An 18,877-nucleotide genomic window follows, 5' to 3' on the forward strand; every position below is an offset into this window, starting at 1 on the left:
CTACTCCAAAGTAGGCTCCATCACTAGGACCTACTCCCAGGTAAGTAAGTGTGTATAGGACTGAAGCTGTGGTCTTCTATACTGAGGGCTGCTGCCCTGATGCAAACATATGCACACAGTTCCTGACCCTGATTTATCGCATTTCCTGCCACAAGTTATTGTGATGCCAAGCAGCTTAGATGGCTTTAAAAGAGAATTAGACAAATTTCATGCAGGGTAAGTCTATTAATGACTACAGGTCGTGATGGCTATGTTCAACGTCCAGATTCAGAGGCAGTATGTCACTAAATCAGGAGCGGATGGTGTTGTGAAATGGCAGTACTCACCTGACCTCTGGCTGGTCATGCCACTGCTGCTCACCAGGAGGTAGAGTGGGTAGGGTGAGATCAGCACAGAAGTCAGGCGAGCACCACTGTCCCACCATCCCACTGGCACTGCAATAAATTCCTGGTGCTGGGAGCAATAAGGAACATTGCCTTTATGTCCGGGAGTGGAACAGCCATGCAAAAGTCAGAAGTTCTGATCCCTACACACACATCCCGCTGCATCCTCCAGACAACAGGCATGATGTCATGGATGGTAGGAGGAACCAGCTGGGGAACCACCAACAGAAGAAGGCTCAGAGCCTGAGGAGGGGGGTGGGTGGGATGGTGATGGATGGTCAGAGGGAGAAAACTGGGAAGTGGGGGTGTTGGAAACTGAAGGGGAAGCAGGGCTTGGGCTGCAGGGAGAGTCTGTGACAGAGAAAAGTCAAGAATCAGAAGCTGAAGCTGGCAAGTGGGAGGAGGGAAGCCAAGAGTCAGGTTGATGAAGAGTCACAGGTGTCTCCCTGCCCTGCTGTGACCATTTCCCCTCCCCCTCTGTCTCCCAGAGGTGGGGACTTTCAGTCTCAGCAACTGATTTCATGAAGACCTATTAGGAATGAGCTGCTGTGCTCATTAGGCCTGACACTCTACCAAGTCAATGGAGGCTGTGTTAATAGTTAACTCCAATTTTGAACTGTGTGATGACTGACTGGCTCACTCTGTGACACGGTGTCACAGTTCAAGGACACATTCCAGCCAGGCAAAAGCACCTGAGGAGGATGCTGAGCAGGTGAGGAGCATAATGCGGAGAGAGGATGCAGTCTGAAGAGCGTGCCGAAGGCTGGATGAAGACTTCTGGAAAGCCCACCTCTGCTTGATGTGCTGCTTGTGGGTTTCACATAGGCAATATGGGAAATGGGGTGCTGGGTTGATTCAGCAAGGCTCTACTTAGGTAGCTGCAGTTGAGTCCTACTGGCAGTAGCATTGTTAATCTGTGCAGTGAAAGGGACTCCATCCAGCCCCTTTGCCCCCATTATATCCCCCCACCCCCCCAACACAGAGATGCAAATCACCCATCATCTGACCAGGACTACAACAAAGCAGCATTCAATTGCTAGATGGGGCCAGGAGTAACATGTGCAACTGACATTTATGTGGGGGATTCCTCACTCAGCTAAGGAAGTCTGTTTCTTTATGTATAACCCTGATAAAAAATAATTAGGTTTTATATACCTGAAAGTTACCAAGACGCCACATCCTTATATGCCCTAGGTAGCTGCAGGCATACAGTGGTCAGAGGCACCTGCTTATATTGAGAAATGGGAAGAGACTCTGAGTGTCTGGCCCAGAGTTATATTTCACCTGCACTAATAAGGATATTATATTTAGACAAGTAAAAACAAGCTTCTTTTTTTTAAAGAAGATATATGTTTACGCAGGAAAACAGGTATTGCTGACAGAACTATCAGAATTCCCCATTGTATACAGCTGGGGTAGTTTATGCTGTGATCAACACATCCATTTTAAAAGGATGCTCTGTTAGCACAATCATTTTGGCTTATAATTCTGTACCACTTGCTTCAGAACAGCCCCATCGAAGCAGGGCCGTACTACCGCAGAGTAAAATGAAGCCTTAGTATCAAAGCTGGAATCAAAGCTTTCATGATATTCCTTACGGCAGTTCACACTCAAATTTGTTTTTTCATTCTCTATTGTTAAAGCTTAAAATCTCCTCTGAATAAAAAAATATTACTTTCCTATGATCTGACAGGGCACTATTTAACAAGATGAAGTAAAGAATAGTCCCACCCCCAGTATCCCTTCTCTGAAAACCCCCAAAGATAAGAACACACACACAAGAAAGCATGAACAGCCACTGCCTGGCACTGGCCCCGTGATTTAAGAATGTGTGTGTTGGTCCCTTGGGGTCCAACATGTATTAGAAAAAAATACAATTGTCCTATAATATATATTACGTAACAGCTGGAAGTGAACCTCACTAGCTGCAGCGGGCAAGAAGGCAGGCTGTACTCCATGGTGCCTTAGGGCTTATGTGCGCGCCTTCACATGCACACGCACTAGGAGACACGATGCACCCTGAAATTGTAGCCCCTGGAGGCCTTAAGAAGGGGGCTGAAGCCTGAACATTAGCAAATATATGTGCAGGTTGACAATAAGGTTAAAAAGTACCACCAAATCTCTCACAGGGCAAAGTGGGAGCAGTGACTTAACCAGGGATCGCTACCATAAAAATCTGGATTGCACCAGATAAATAGATTGTATGCTGTTCTGCGTTTTGGGGAAATAGAAGCAGGAGCAGAGCAGGAATGAGAAGAACTCTGCTTTTCCAGCTAGAAGCTAAATACCTACATTAATACCGTATTTCCAAGATTTTGCTCTGAAACTTAGAAATGTTAAGTGCTAAACTACATCCATGGCTCAAGTGAGCAAAAAGGCCTACATCTGAGCATGTGCAGTGTTTTCTTTCCCTTCAGTAATGGCTTTGCAGGATGGAGTCTATTCCCAAATGCATGCCATTAAGAAGGCATTATTACGTTGAGCACATGAGGTCAGATTTCCCCTGCACAGCTTCTTCTTAACTAGAGATACCAGGGAATGAACTCAGGACCTCCAGAATATAAGACATGGGTTCTGTCATTGAACCATGATTCCTTCACTACTGAACAACCACATCAGTCTGAACAAATGATGTATGGCGTTAGGGCATGGGTTTCAAGGCAAGTTTAACTCCCGATGTGCCTCTCTTTTTTAGAAATCAAATGTTGCTCACTGTCTCCAGAGCAGCAGCAGAGGTGAACCACTTGCTGGAAATTATACATATTAAGTATGCTAACCTAGCAAATCTGATAGTCATATTAGCACAAATTAGCATAATGTGCAGATTATATTACCTGGAATTGGGGGCTTTATATGTGTGTTTAGCACTGCTTTTAAGTAGCAGTTGAGGTTTCTTGGAAAGTCTGCATTCATTTAGTAACCACCAAAATCATTGGATTTACAGCACAGCTCCTTCCCCTGCGCAATCATGCCTGAGACATATAAAATCATTACACTGAACTAAATCTGCAGCAGTTTTTGTCTCATGTTTTACTCCTTTAATAGGGACTTTGAGCTTTATTTAAGTAATAACTGCCATCACCAACACTTATCTTTGCATATAAAGTTCATTTAATTAGTACATTCCCTCTGCATCCCACCCATCCCACACATCTTTCACAAATTCTATTCAAATAAATTCAGAGGCTCTAACCAGGGAATACATTCCCATGGTTCTCAGCATCTCAAGATGCAACTTATGTAGATAATAAAGGTAAAGGGACCCCTGACCATTAGGTCCAGTCGTGACTGACTCTGGGGTTGCGGCGCTCATCTCACTTTATTGGCTGAGGGAGCTGGCATACAGCTTCCAGGTCATGTGGCCAGCAGGACTAAGCCGCTTCTGGCGAACCAGAGCAGCGCACGGAAACGCTGTTTACCATCCCACCAGAGCGGTACCTATTTATCTACTTGCACTTTGACGTGCTTTCGAACTGCTAGGTTGGCAGGAGCAGGGGCCGAGCAACGGGAGCTCACCCTGTCACGGGGATTCGAACCGCCGACCTTCTCATCTGCAAGTCCTAGGCTCTGTGGTTTAACCCACAGCGCCACCCGCGTCCCTATGTAGATAATATTTGCTACTAGAAAAGTGATATGCTGAAAAGGGCAGCCACCATTTACCAACTTGCAAAGTGATACTTAGTTGTTGTTTTTTACACATTGGGCTGAATTTATCTGAAGACATTTGAAAGTGACACATAAATTAGTCTGGCAGCTTTAAAGTAAATGGGCCAGACCAGCTGCTCAGTGTTATTGCAGCACTACTCCTGACTTCATGGGGGTTAAAAGCAGAGCTGCTGAGAAAGTGGTCTCGGTTTTTCACAAACATTTTCAACATGCCAAGAGGTGCCTTCAGTTTTCAGCTATTTCTGAGCACTTGTAAAAAATAAAAATAAAAATGTTCAGTTAACCACGTTGTTGTCTTCAATTGCTCTCATGTGCCCTCAGTGATGTCATCTGATTGGCTATGTCGTGCTGTGATATCATTCCATTTGATGGTCTTGTTTGGACATAACTCTACACTACAGTTCAGCTTTATGTGAATGAGTCACAGGCTTGTCAGCTTCCCCTGCCCCTCCTTAATGGCCATAAAGAGGCAATCCAAAGTAGTAGTAGTAGTAGTAGTAGTAGTAGTAGTAGTAGTAGTGGATGATGATGATTACAATTTATATACCACCCTTTATCCAAAGTTTTGACTTTCGTTTTTAACTAGTTTAGTATCATGGGATGTTTGAACCTGGGCAACTGCTTTCTGAAGTTGCCTTGTTTCCCTAAACCACAATTAAGAATAACCACATTTTAGGGTTCAGAATAATAATATACTGTGATTTACTGAAAATGCAAGTAAGAGCTTCTAATCTCCTCCTTCTAGCCTCACCAGAGGTAAACTGTAAGTGATGCATACAGAGCCATGCATTTGATAATGGATCTCCTCCAGTCATGTAGAAGAAATCCTGGGGGCCATTTTTAGGAGGGCAGAACTTTCTCCTGCCTTTTGTACATCTTCCCATAACATCACGAATGGTTCATTTCCCTGCTTCTCATCAATGGTTGGTGGTGGTGGGGACATTTTGAGAGGGATGGGAAAGAACTCAGTGTGGGGTTGCTACTCCATTTTGAGTGTCTCCTCCATTTCTGCCTGAGGAGTGTGATGCTGCAGGTGTATGAGGAATCCAACCAACAAGACATTCATTAGCTGAGCAATGATGCTGGGTTGTCTGAAAATCCTGAAGATCTTCAAGAAAAACAGAACTGCTTTCGTGGCATTTCTGTGTTGTAAGTGTAGATGTAATCGTTGCACTACACATTTTATATTGCACATAGCAAAGGTGGCAATTATCCCACTGAGAAGTGACTGGTTTCAAGCCAACAAAAAACAGAAAACTTATTTTGCCAAGAATGGAGTGCATTCTCAAAGAGAATAATTTGATTGCCATGCGAGTAACGGCTTCAGCTTGTTTGGAGTTTTGAGGACTAAATTATGTAAAGGTGTGAAAGGGTTTGTTGTGTGTTTTTTTAATGCACAAAAAGATTCCAGTCCTGCCAAACAAAATTCTACATGAAAGAAATGATTCAAGTCTTTGAAATGCCCAGTCTCTCTGTGTGTGTTTTTTAAAAAGCAAACACAATCAAGGTCCCTAAATTTAGGCAATGCTACAATAATATATCTTACTTTGTAAAAAGCCAATTTTCAGATTAGTTTTTATTTGTCACCAGAAGGTGACTTTACCACATTGGTTTTGTGTAGTGAATATTTTGGCCTAGAAAATTGTCCACCATTCTGGTTATAAGAAGAAGAGTTTGTATGTGGAGCGAAGGCTTCAGTATGGCAGAGGCTTAACATGCCTTTGTGCACAGAGGTGCATTGCACATTCCTTGTCTCTTGGCAGCAGCACCTTCAACACAGCAATGTTCCCTAAGTACCAAATCTACTTTTTCAACCATAGGAGTAAGTGGCAGCCACTCACTTATGTAGGAAAAAGTAAAGGTGTGTGCTTGAGGGCACCCATGGAATGTCTGGGGTGGGAGCAGGTTAGGACTCTTGGTCAACTGTGCACCAGGCTGCAGACTGCTCTTTGTTCTACAGAAGTCAACAGAGAATTTAGTTTACAGACCCTAGATCTCTATATATGTAATGGTTACACATACACTGTGTGTGTGTGTGTGTGTGTGTGTGTGTGTGTGTGTGTGTGTGTGTGTGTGTATGGAGAGAGAGAGAGAGAGAAGATGACAACATATAGAAACACTCCCCCCCCCAAAAAAAAATGCCATAGGAAAGGGGTTAATGCAATATCAAAAAGTCATGGGTGGAAGAGTTCTATTATGTGCAATTAAGAAAACTCACAAGGAAGGCTATCACTCCAAATTTAACAACCTTGATCTTTTCAGAGTGATTCATGCTGAGGAGGTAGGTGCTTATCTTGTCTATTTTGATTCACAAAAGTACTAAAAGGTGGCCAATAACATGCTAAGAGTATAATTAAGAAGACTTCTGCTTAACCAATTTCTTCATCAAACAAATTCCATGAGTGACTTTTTTGCAGCAATGCCTTAGATAACTTTCAAAAAGGAGTCTCTCATCAGCCCCTGTTAGAAACTGAATGCTGGACTCGCTGAGCCTTGGCCTGATCCAGGAATTCCGTTCTTCTCGCTAGTCATAAATGTACGGATTGATTTACTCTCAGACTTACTGGTGTATCTTATTGGAAGTGTGTCCAGCCAGAAGGGGGAGATGTGGCCTGTGGCTAGCTAGACCAGTCCAAACAATTACCCTGGAAATTGAATCAAGTGGAGGGTATCAGAAAAAGAGTGTTCATACTATCCAACTTCATCTGTATATTGAAAAGCGGAGAGTGCTGCTCCAACAGCTGTTCCCAACAGCCTTATGACGTTCCCTGGCCTTCCTGACACAGAAACAGGAGATGAAGTCAACTCGCCTAGTCTGTCAAGTACATTTTTTCCTCATTATTCAACACTTAACAGGGATGACAGCCAAGATTAAATAGTCAGTCGTCTTCCACACCATTATGGCTCCTGCATGATTGCTTCAAATTAAATCTAACAGTCAATGAACTAGTCAATATTTAATTTACCCATTGCAGGTGGCGATTTAGCTTTGGTTTTTATATTGTTTAATGGCATAAATATTAGTATTTATCATTTTTTACGGGCTGAGAGAAAAGAAGCCATTCCTCTATTTTGTGGGATATCTGGGCAACATTAACAAAGATATCACTCTTTAGGTATTTGCCACAAAGTTAAGGTTATAATCCTGTCCACCATTATACTAGATCATTCCTATTGGCCCCAATCCAAATGTGTGCTTGTGCAATGTAGTCAGATAAATGGTGAGTGTTCTGATCAGTTGTTTGGCAGAGAGGGATACCCCAGTCTCTTACTTTCCTAAACAGGCCCTTGGCATCATCGCTGGTTATCTGATTGGACTATGCATGCACAAGCCTCACTGCTGGACTGGGTTGAGGAATGACATTCACAGTACCAGTTTCCATGTGCTATTCCTCACCTCACTAAGGATAACCACACAAGCTTCTTTGTTTGTCCTTATATCCCTTAGTGCTGGACTGAATGACCTCATTGTGATTTAAGCAGAATTTCATTTTGCACACAATCCTGTAGCCACAAAAGGGATAAATGAAAATAAAAGAAGCTGTTAGAGTATGTTAAAGAGCCCTGCTGCAATAATTTTCCAAGCTTGCATTTTTTTAAATGTGCAAGTTGCACACACCTATGAGACCATTTTAATTTAGAGAGACCCTAGTGTCACAGGGAAAGAGCTCGAGGTTTTCAGGGTTAATATCTGTCTGCTCTTTTGACCTCCCAGGCTTAGTTAAAGAAAAAGCCATTACACACTGTAAGAGGGAGAGTTCCACCAGAAAGAGTATCTTTGACTTTCATTTTTGACCTTTTGACCACCTAAGAGTTCATCAAGTGGAGACAGATGTTTTAAACACAATTTCCATACTTTTTCTATTAAAAAAAATAGCCCCGCAATTATCTTTCTTTAAAATATTTTTTGAGAATGTTCATTGGCCTTGCTACTAGAGTTTTTAATAAAAACCTAGAATGTGTAGCAATACAGACATGACCTAGATACAGGCATTTAAATGCTATCGTTTAATTAGCTATGGCCTCTCCTAGCCCAAGAGTGGTCATTGTAAACCTTCAAGATACATCAGTAGAGATCAAACAAAAAAAGGTTCCAGACATGTTGTTGACCCACACTGATGCACTGTGTGATCTGAGAGTTGTACTCCCTGCCTTTGGTAAGGTGTGCACCTCTCAAGACTGCATGCTGCTTCCTTCTTGGACTCTCTTGCAGTGCCCCAAGAGAGTGGGTAGTTGCTTGTGCAGCTAGGCTGACAATGAATGTAAAGCTATTCCTCTGCTACAAATGTGAGTCACTATCATCAGCATTTTACTGATGGAGGGCTAAGGCAGCGAGACAGTGACTTGGCCGTTGCCACACATTTAAAGCCTAAGAGGCTGTGCACCCAGCCCTCTACAGTGGAGGGTTCATATACCCACGACTGGTCATTGATGTGGACTGAGATGCCTGCAAGAAACTCCTCCCCAAACTATTCACCTGTGCAAGCAGCATATACATGTACTCATGTATGCTCCAGAGGTATACATACTAAACACGGGGGGGGGGGGGGGTCCGAGCCTAAGGCTTGCTTTTGCACACACAAAACATATTTTAGTATTCATTAAAAAACACAGTTATATACACTATATCATAAATATATCAAAGCAGTGCATCTGTACATAATAAAAACCAGAGGCAGTCAACTAACTACTATAGAGATATATTTTCTAAACTGCCTGCATACGCCTGGTGGCAATTTAAACCTGGAACAGAAGACACCTGGTGGCTCTTTAGGGGCAGGGTATTTCATAAGACTGGGCTCTGTTTCCTGTGGATGTCAAATAAGCCTCATCAACTTGGTGGAGTGGGGCAACAAAACTCCCACAGATGATCTTAGTGATCAAGCTGGGATATACAGGTTAAGGTGGACCCTGGGATACCTGAAGCTAACCTTTTCAGGGCTTGGTGGAGCAGTAGAGGTAAAAGGTAAAAAGGTAAAGGACCCCTGGATAGTTCAGTCCAGTCGAAGGCGACTATGGAGTGCGCTGCTCATCTCGCTTTTCAGGCTGAGGGAGCCGGTGTTTGTCCACAGACAACTGAAGGGCAGTCAAATGCATACAAAATATTTTTATTTTTATTTTACAGATGGCAGGCTCCTAGGACCACGGCCCTCTTTCCTCTTTGCTATGTCCAGGGTGCAAAGGAGGTCACCACCTGCTGCTGTGAAACAGTTCTGAATTTGGATGAGTAGCACATGAGCACCACCTTGGCTTCCCTGTCAGAAGACAGGCAGGAAATAAATATTGGGGGGGGGGGAGACTGTGAACTGAGCCTTTTCTAGTCACCTTGAATCCAAACTTTTATCCCTTCAACCACAAAAGACATCTCACCTTACTGTGAGGAGAAACATTTGATTCCATTCAGAGAAAAAAGAATTCTCCTTCTCTTCCAAAACAATAGTATAGATCCAAGCCCCATAAAAATATTGCATTACCACAGCAACCAACTGTGAGGCAGAGCTGGTTTCAGTAAATACACTTGTATTTCTGTTAAGTAACCCAGTTAGCAATCTGCTTAAGGATGAATCTGAGTAACAATCTGCTTAGTTAACCATATGTTTGCATATACATGCTGGAATCTCCATGTGTGCAGTTATGTTAGTGTGGAACGTCTTAGGTATGCGACTGGGCGATCCTGTCAATATACATTTTTCTTTTTGCTGTTAAAATACTATTCCTCTCTCATTAGAAAGAAACAGTAATACTAAAATAATGACTTAATAACATCAGCTCTTCCAAGCTTTGCTCTTTTTAGGAAAATGTAGACACTTTTAGTGTGTTGTGTTCAGCTCTAGCTTCCCCTTTTCTCTAAAATGTTTACTTTCTTTTTCCCAATAATTTATTCCTGAATAGCTAAATATGGAATTATTTGGTCACTCAATTGGTCAGAAGGAAACCCCTTTCACTCTGCAGTGTGTCCATGCCAGAGGTTAAAAGCAACAAAAAAGGCTTTTATGGGTATGTTCGTAGCAAAAGGAAGAACAAAGAAACAGTGGGGTCACTCAGAGGAGAAGATGGTGAAATGCAAACAGGGGACACAGAAAGGGCTGAACTCCTCAATGCCTTCTTTGCCTCAGTCTTCTCTGATAAAGAAAACAATGCCTGACCTGAAGAATTTGGAGCAAATGATTCAGCAAAGGAAACACAGCCCAGAATAACTAAGGAGATAGTACAAGAATACTTGGCTAGTTTAGATGTATTCAAGTCTCCAGGGCCAGATGAACTGCATCCAAGAGTATTAAAAGAACTGGCAGATGTGATCTCAGAACCACTGGCAGTCATCTTCGAGAAATCCTGGAGAACAGGCGAAGTCCCGGCAGACTGGAGGAGGGCAAATGTTGTCCCTATTTTCAAAAAGGGGAAAAGAGAGGACCCAAATAATTACCGCCCAGTCAGTCTGACATCAATAGCAGGGAAGATTCTGGAGCAGATCATTAAGCAAACAGTCTGTGAGCACCTAGAAAGGAATGCTGTGATCACCAATAGTCAGCATGGATTTCTGAAAAATAAGTCATGTCAGACTAACCTGATCTCGTTTTTTGACAGAATTACAAGCCTGGTAGATGAAGGGAACTCAGTGGATGTAGCCTACCTTGATTTCAGCAAGGCATTTGACAAGGTGCCCCATGATATTCTTGTAAAGAAGCTGGTAAAATGCGGTCTTGACTATGCTACCACTCAGTGGATTTGTAACTGGCTGACTGACCGAACCCAAAGGGTGCTCATCAATGGTTCCTCTTCATCCTGGAGAAGAGTGACTAGTGGGGTGCCACAGGGTTCTGTCTTGGGCCCGGTCTTATTCAACATTTTTATCAACGACTTGGATGATGGACTCAAGGGCATCCTGATCAAATTTGCAGATGACACCAAACTGGGAGGGGTGGCTAACACCCCAGAGGACAGGATCACACTTCAAAACGACCTTGACAGATTAGAGAACTGGGCCAAAACAAACAAGATGAATTTTAACAGGGAGAAATGTAAAGTATTGCACTTGGGCAAAAAAAATGAGAGGCACAAATACAAGATGGGGGACACCTGGCTTGAGAGCAGTACATGTGAAAAGGATCTAGGAGTCTTGGTTGACCACAAACTTGACATGAGCCAACAGTGTGACGCGGCAGCTAAAAAAGCCAATGCAATTCTGGGCTGCATCAATAGGAGTATAGCATCTAGATCAAGGGAAGTAATAGTGCCACTGTATTCTGCTCTGGTCAGACCACACCTGGAGTACTGTGTCCAGTTCTGGGCACCACAATTCAAGAAGGACACTGACAAACTGGAACGTGTCCAGAGGAGGGCAACCAAAATGGTCAAAGGCCTGGAAACGATGCCTTATGAGGAACGGCTAAGGGAGCTGGGCATGTTTAGCCTGGAGAAGAGGAGGTTAAGGGGTGATATGATAGCCATGTTCAAATATATAAAAGGATGTCACATAGAGCAGTGTTTCCCAACCTTTTTTGGGCAAAGGCACACTTGTTTGATGAAAAAAATCTCGAGGCACACCACCATTACAGCCCCGTGACGTCAGCGCGCAGCGTCACGCCGGGAGGGACGCACGAAAGTGTAAGTTTCAATTTTTTTCCCTCCCCCTTGCCGGGGAACCTCCAAGCTTTGGGGGTGGGGGGGAGGAGGCAGCAAAGCAAGGCAGGAAGGAGAGCGCGGCTTGGCTGGGTGAGCTTTGGCAGGGGCAGGGAATGAGAGCCGCGAGGCGGGCGCTGCGGACGGAGGCGCTGCCCGCCGAGCTCGCAGGCAGCCAGGCAGGCAGACGGCGAGAGCCCCGCACTGGGCAGCCTCTCCTCGCCGCCGCCGCCCCGCCTCTCGCCGCCCGACTCGCCCGCCTCCCTCCAGGCAACATCTCTAGTGTGCCGCGGAACAGTGGTTGGGAAACACTGACATAGAGGAGGGAGAAAGGTTGTTTTCTGCTGCTCCAGAGAAGCGGACACGGAGCAATGGATCCAAACTACAAGAAAGAAGATTCCACCTAAACATTAGGAAGAACTTCCTGACAGTAAGAGCTGTTTGACAGTGGAATTTGCTGCCAAGGAGTGTGGTGGAGTCTCCTACTTTGGAGGTCTTTAAGCAGAGGCTTGACAACCATATGTCAGGAGTGCTCTGATGGTGTTTCCTGCTTGGCAGGGGGTTGGACTCGATGGCCCTTGTGGTCTCTTCCAACTCTATGATTCTATGATTCTATGATTCACACCTTCATCATTAGGACTTTTGGTTGCATCCACTGTTTAGTCTATTTTAGTGTGGATTCACTGAAATTAATGGAAGCAACTAACTCCAATGGGTCTACTTTGAGGAAACCTAACATTGGGTACAGCCTTCTGAGTCTGAACCCAATTTCCAAACTAAGTGGCATTGTTTTTGCCAGATTCAGTACTGTGCTTGCAAATTTACCTTGGGGTGGTCCAGATTGGGGTTTTTTTTGGGGGGGGAGGGGTTGCCTCTGGCCATAGCCTCAGTCAAGTAATAGAATTTTGGAAAGCAATAGTTGGTAATTCTAGTCTGCTTTACTTAATCTAGCTAGAGTACTTTAACTGGCAGTAGATCTCCAAGCACTGGCACATAATATCCTCAACTAAGTGCTGAAAATTGAACCTGGGTCTCCTGCCTATGACACATCAGCACATTTATGCACAAGGAACACACTGGATTCAGTAACATCAATCAATATGGTATGTTTCTTTGGCCGAGTATCATGGGCCCGTATTTACCATGACACACACTGTTGAGTTGATGGAAATAGATTGTTCCCCCTTCCCCTCTTTTCTTTTTTTGCATGGCAGTGTGGTGTAGTGGTTAAGAGCGGTAGACTCCTAATCTGGGGAACCGGGTTCGCGTCTCCGCTCCTCCACATGCAGCTGCTGGGTGACCTTGGGCCAGTCACACTTCCTTGAAGTCTCTCAGCCCCGCTCACCTCACAGAGTGTTTGTTGTGGGGGAGGAAGGGAAAGGAGAATGTTAGCCGCTTTGAGACTCCTTAAAGGGAGTGAAAGGCGGGATATCAAATCCAAACTCTTCTTGTTATCACTCTGCAGCTTGCCTTTCACAGCACATGCACCACTTACTTCACAACTGAAGCTCAGCTTTAGCAATATTATCCAGACAGCCTGCCACAAAAGAACTCAATTTAAAATGGCATTATTGTATCTTGTGGTTAAAGATCCCATTAGCTGCTTTCTTGTCCCTTAATATAACCACCATTTCATCAGCACTTGAAAGTTAAGTTTCAGGGGCGGCAATCGAGGGGTATGACAATCTGGTAAACTTTTTAAAAATCTAGGTCATCCATCCAGCACCCTGATACAGAGGCTCATGTTCTTCAGAAGATGGTTTACTTATTGGATGTATAATTCGTACTCTAATCTTCCTCCTTCAAGACATGAGTGCACAGTGACAGTTTAAAAAACACAATATAGTGAGCAATTTTCAAGCTTGCACCACTTTCCACCCAACAATTGCTGGTATAACCCCACCTAAAAGTGAGATGCAAGCATTATATGATGTTTCCTCATCTAGCTGTCTGTGTGTGTATGCTACATGCTGCCTCAGAATATGTCCTGGAAGACCTGCTCCTTGCCTTGCAGGCCTTTTCCCACCTGGCCTGGGAGTGTAACTGACTCCAGCTACAAGCGGAGGTTGCTGAACAGACTCTTGGGCCGGGGTGTTTAATGGGGTTCTTGCCATTGTTGCTGTGTGTGTGTGTGTGTGTGTGTTTCGATATTTTGTTTACTATATATGACTTTTGTTATGCTTTTAGCTATGCAATTTTTAAATATGTGTAAGCCGCCTTGAGCCCGGTTTTAACATTGGAAAGGCGACATACAAATAAAATGCTTGATAATACTCCAACATCCTATAAGGTCTTTCCAGTGACTCCTAGGTACTTTTCCCTACCCAGAGCCAGACCCACCATTAGGTAGGTCCCCTGACCCAGCAGATCCTGGCAGCAGCCATTCCTTATAAGCCCCCCATGTCATTCCTCTCTGTTGGATATTGGAGCAATGTCTAGCACAGGCCAGTCTTATACTCTCTAAGCTAGCCAGGTCTCCTTGGCAGCAGCAGAAGACTGTTCCATTACTGATGTTGAAGTAAGATTGTTATTATTATTATTATTATTATTATTATTATTATTTATTAAATTTGTATCTGAAGATCATAGGGCAGTTTACAGTATAAATACACAATACATAACATAACATGGAGGGCTTCAGATGGTGTTTGCAAGGTCCAGTTTGGCTTCTGTACATGGAAAGAGGAGGGCATTTTGTCCTTTGTCTCAGACAGCAACATGTCTTGGCCCTGGCCCTGGCTATTTAGGCACCAGGTGAAAACGTTCCCCTTTAACCAGGCCTTTGGCTGATTGACATCTAACACCCTTTAAAATGTATTCTGGAAGGAGGGATTATTGGATTATTGCAGAAACATTATTATTATCATCTCTCCGTTCACTCAACTTTGAAATAGTCACATTTACTAAGGTGAATAATGACAAACACACACCCCCCAAAAATAAGGGCTGCACACAGGACCCTGCAGATTATAAAGCTTGCCATATATTAGCCTATATTGACCCAAGTGCCTTGAGCTGAATAAACTGATTAACAGCACAATCCTAAGCACGCCTACTCTTGAATTCAGTGGAGCTTATTTCCAAGTAAGTGGGTTTAGAATTGTGGTGCAACAGGGCAATCCTAAAACTGCTTAGTCAAAAGTAAACTCCATTCACTTCAATGAGGTGTACCGCAAAGTAAATGTGCAGGGGGTTACATACTAAATTGCCTAGGCATACTGTAAATATATGGGCAAGATCTAGCCAGCATTAAACATTTTAAAATCCCATTGATTTCATGGGGGAAATGTTTAGCATTCCCATTAAAATAAATGGAATATAAAAGGCCTTAATATCCCACTGACCTGAAAGGGGAAATGAAGCAGCTGCGGAATATTGGAACACTTGGCGGCTTTGAAATGCTCTGATCCAAAGGGCTTGTTTTTATTTGACAAATGACTTTAAAAGCTACCTTACTGTAAATCCAAGACCAGGAGGAGAATAATTGCCTGGTGGGAAGAATGGATCCCAGGCTGTGAAGCATCATGGCCAATGCACCAAGATGGCCCTGAGCAGATTTACAAGGAGGCAGCCTTCAAGCTGCAACTAAAACTGTCCATCTTCGCTGCCTGAGCAAAACAACTGCAAGACAACTTGCGCAGGTTGTGCAGCTGCCTTGGGGGTGGGGAAGCCTGGTCTACACCCCATTTCACATCTCACCAACTGTGCTGAATTTCATGAGAGGTTGCAGGCACAGCTACAGCATCTCAACTTAGCAAAGTCTCTTGATCAAAGAGATGCCATGCATTCCGACTTGCTGTTATTTTTATTAATTATAGTTAAGTAATTATTTATTGTAGTTGTTAAGAGTAAACTGTTTAATTATTATTTGCTGATACTTAATTTAACTGTTTATCGTTATATTCTAACGGATTATTGATTTATTTGATATGTTGTTTATTTTAAAGTTATATTTTTATTATGACTTTTTTATTGGATCAGATTATTAGGTGTGTAATCTTTTCTGTCTTTCTTGTTGTTTCTTCAGCTTGTAAACTGCCTTGTGTATAGTAATATAGAAAGCAGGTATGCAAATTAAAAGTAAAATGAAATGAAATGTTTCCTTAAGCTTAAAATTGTCATCTTTTCCCAAAGCCTGATAATAGCACAGGCCAGGTTATTTATTTATTTTTTAAAACATTATGCCCTGCTTTTCACATGTGTCTGAAAGTAGATTGCAAAGAAGAAGAATATAGAACACATTATGTACAAAATTTAAAACATCAGGAAATGAGAACATTCATAGTGCAAAGACATCCGGAGTGGGGGGGATGTTTTGATTTAACGTCTGAAACTTTGCAGGGATATAGTGCCTGCCTGGTTTCTACTGGGCGGGATTTCCAGTCTATAAAGCAAATGCATTTAACTGAGCAGATATTGGCTGAGGATGGACAAAGGAATTGGGGTTCAGTTCTGTCCTCCTGGGGAGCTGGCTGGATGTCAGCTAAGCTTTTACCTACTCCTATCTTCTACAAGAAGAGTGGAAGGGATTGGCAGCTCTAACCCAGTCAAGGTGAAACAAACATAATTTGCAGGAGGTTTCCTTATCCCACTCTGTTACATTTATAGAATGGTGGAAGCCCATATTTATTTATTTAAGAATTTTATACAGTATTTCACTTTCCACTATGTATTTTTTATTATTTTTCTGTAAGCTGCTTTGAGACAAAGATTAAAACATCATAAAATAGAAAAATTACAGCAATATCCACAGTGAAAGGGCCTTCATAGATATGGCAAGCAGCTTCTGAAAAGCTCTGCTAACTTGAGATGCTCTAGCTGTGCTTGCAACAGCCCAGGAAGCCCACTTGCTTTGACTCAGCACAGTTGGCAAGAACATACACACCACAGCTAGCAGCCACCAAGTGCCTCATCTTCCATGGATGTGTCTAAGCCCCTTTTAAAGCCATCCACATTGGTGGCCACCACCACCTTTTGTGGGAACATCTTCCACAGTTTAAGTTCACATTTCTCTTTGCCCTGGATCTTCCAACATTCAACTTCATGGGATGGCTCTGAGTTCTAGAATTTTGAGAGAAGACATAACATCAAAGAATAATGTCAGAAGATTATGCACAGCTGAAGGACCACTGCAGCAACCCTGTAAATAGCTGTAGCACTGCTGGCCAAACTCAAGAACAATCACCGAGCTTTGCTGTTGCATCTGTAACAGCAGTAGAACTTGGGCCTTTTTTTCTGGGTAGTTTGGAAGACCAGGCTTCCATTAAAGCCGTGGAATGGCTTTCCTAAAAAGCGAGCAAGGGGCTCCTTTCTCACATACACTAACAGGGCTGGAGAGCTTTGAAATGAAAGCCTAGGCAGGCCTGTGCACAAATCTTCCAGGACCCCATCGCTCCGGCAACGCCTGAGTGCCCCAAGGAAGGGGGAGGCCAGGTCCCGCCAGGGAGCAGGCGCAGCGTGATTTACCACAGCTTCTGCTTCAAGTGGTAGTCAGAGCGAGTTCAGGCATGGTTCATCATTATTATTTCATCAATTAAATGCACGATGCTCAGCTGGCGTCAGTGAAGTGGGCCATCACAGACGCATCCAAATCCAGGTCAAAGGAGGTCTTTGTTCTTCTGCACAAAATACAACGAAAACCCCCTCTGTGGCATGTGATGCTTCAGACTAGGGGATAAAAGGAGCTCTTAGGATGTAGAATTTGACCAGGGACAGCTTACTGGATCCAAGGACAGCTCTGTCATGAGGAAAGTGAACTTTGGTCAAACTTCAGCGAAAGATCCCAGGTCACTTGAATAATGAAAATAACCCCAGATATCCCAGTCATCTTTTCCCCCAGGCTCTTAAAATGTCCTTGTTTGTGATGAGTATGAAGAGAAAGAATAAATGTAGCTCAGAAGGTTTTGCAGGCAGTTCAATTGATTTGGGGTTTTGTGTACAGCAGCTAACAGACCATTGGAGCATCTTTCCTAAGTGGTTGCCGGCTAATGCTTAGCTGTCTCAGTGAGGTGCTAAACTTGTGCCTGAGCTGTACTGCCTGCAAAGAGGGGCTCACACAACTGATTTTTCCTCTTTCAAACTAAATAAATCTGCCATTTAAAAACCTAAATGTCAGATAGAAGATCATGGTAGAACCCTTCTTCCTGGCATGGTTGTTTTGAATGTGATGGGAAGAGGGGTTCTGTTTGTTCATTTTCGCGTTTTTGTGTTTTGTGTAAGGAGCACTCAGGCACAGGAGGTCCCGCCTACAGCCTGAAGGGGTCTAGCCCAAACAGAGGTTTAACATCCCACTAAAAACTGAGCCTCATTTACCCTTCTGTTCAACCATAAACTTCCTTCAGTCAGCAATCAGCTGTCATTAATTCCCAAGGTTTGGAAAAGAAGATTAGCAGCCAATGAGAAGAAGGCATGCACAGTGGATGGGAAAGGTAAAAGGGAAAGGACCCCTTGATGGTTAAGTCTAGTTGAATGTGCAGCGCTCACCTCCATTTTTAGGCCAAGGGAGCCAGTGTTGTCCACAGACAGCTTTCTGGGTCATGTGGCCAGCATGACTAAAGTGCTTCTGGTGCAATGGGACAATGTGGTGGGAGCCAAAACGCAAGGAAACACCATTTACCTTCCTGCTGCAGCAGTACCTATTTATCTACTCACACTGGTGTGCTTTTGAACTGCTAAGTTGGCAGTAACTGGGACAAAGCAGAGTGGTGCATTTTCAATCAGAAACAAAGCTGGGTCAATGGTACTTAGGTCAATGGTAGCTCCCATTTGAAGGAATTCATTCAAGGTATTGAGGGGTGGTGAAAACACCCATTTAACAGGACAACAGCAACTTTATATTGATGCATTACTTAATATGAGGATTGCAAGCTGTAAGGAATTAATAAATTAGAAATGGTGCTCACAATTTTTGGTCTATTAAAATAGTGCCTATGATTTATCAGGGACCAGAGATTGTTTTTTAAAAAAATCTTTTTTAATATAAGAACTTATGAATTCTTAGTAAGTAGAAAGGGCTTTCAGAAGGAAATGCTCCTTCCGATATGGTTTCTGCCGACTGTGACACATGTTTGCATAATATAAAAACAAAGAACAGGGCTTTATTCATTGCACGCTCAAAGAGCATCTCTGCAGAGATGTACATCTATATTATTAACAAAAATTCTTAATACAATTTAGGCTTTTTAACATTACTTCACTTTTTTTTTTAC

The 18,877-nt window shown here is 43.2% G+C and overlaps 1 protein-coding gene and 1 long non-coding RNA gene across 12 annotated transcripts in view; both read right to left on the bottom strand.

The window, feature by feature from the left end:
• The window catches only part of PHF21B (PHD finger protein 21B), a 188,451-nt gene that overhangs the window by 113,254 nt on the left and 56,320 nt on the right, over positions 1–18,877 (bottom strand). The gene's annotated exons all lie outside the window — the stretch shown is intronic.
• Positions 16,329–17,244, bottom strand: LOC308585867. Its single transcript, XR_014007649.1, has 2 exons — positions 16,891–17,244; positions 16,329–16,858 (listed from the first exon to the last, which is right to left on the bottom strand). It is a non-coding gene; the product is annotated as an uncharacterized lncRNA (long non-coding RNA).

Source organism: Podarcis bocagei (assembly GCF_964188305.1).
Source record: "Podarcis bocagei genome assembly, chromosome: 4".
NCBI classification, from domain to species: domain Eukaryota; kingdom Metazoa; phylum Chordata; class Lepidosauria; order Squamata; family Lacertidae; genus Podarcis; species Podarcis bocagei.